This window comes from Lipotes vexillifer, unplaced genomic scaffold (assembly GCF_000442215.2).
Source record: "Lipotes vexillifer unplaced genomic scaffold, Lipotes_vexillifer_v1.1 scaffold1261, whole genome shotgun sequence".
Taxonomy (NCBI): Eukaryota; Metazoa; Chordata; class Mammalia; order Artiodactyla; family Lipotidae; genus Lipotes; species Lipotes vexillifer.
Genome location: NW_006796548.1, coordinates 1,631,128 through 1,631,512, shown reverse-complemented (window position 1 = coordinate 1,631,512; position 385 = coordinate 1,631,128). Strand labels below are relative to the sequence as shown.

Below are 385 nucleotides of genomic sequence, written 5' to 3'. Positions count from 1 at the left end.
CACCCCACCCCCACCCCGCTCCCATCACCGTGATGCCCGCAAACCAATCCCTATTCCCCGGCCCCCCAAGGGCCCTGGGCTGCAGAGGCAACCCTATGGATTCCACACAGAAGCCTGCTGTCCAGAGACAAACTGAGAGGTCCTAGGGCAACTTTGTAAATAGCCACAGAGCAGAGGCAACTGCCCCTCCCTGATCCCTGCCCTCTGACCCCTGGCCCCATTAAAACACAGGGGGCAACTTGGGTCATCAGATACAGCCTTTCTGAAGGGCAATTTGGCAGGATGATTTACGGAAACCCAAATGATTACAGTACTGCCTTTTGATCAAAGAAACCGTACCTCTGGAAAGGTATCCTCAAGAAACAAGCATGGCCAGAAACAAACA

The 385-nt window shown here is 54.0% G+C and overlaps 1 protein-coding gene across 1 annotated transcript in view; it reads right to left on the bottom strand.

Annotated features, from left to right (window-relative positions):
• ZNF362 (zinc finger protein 362) overlaps nt 1-385 on the bottom strand; it is a 38,601-nt gene that overhangs the window by 19,528 nt on the left and 18,688 nt on the right. The gene's annotated exons all lie outside the window — the stretch shown is intronic.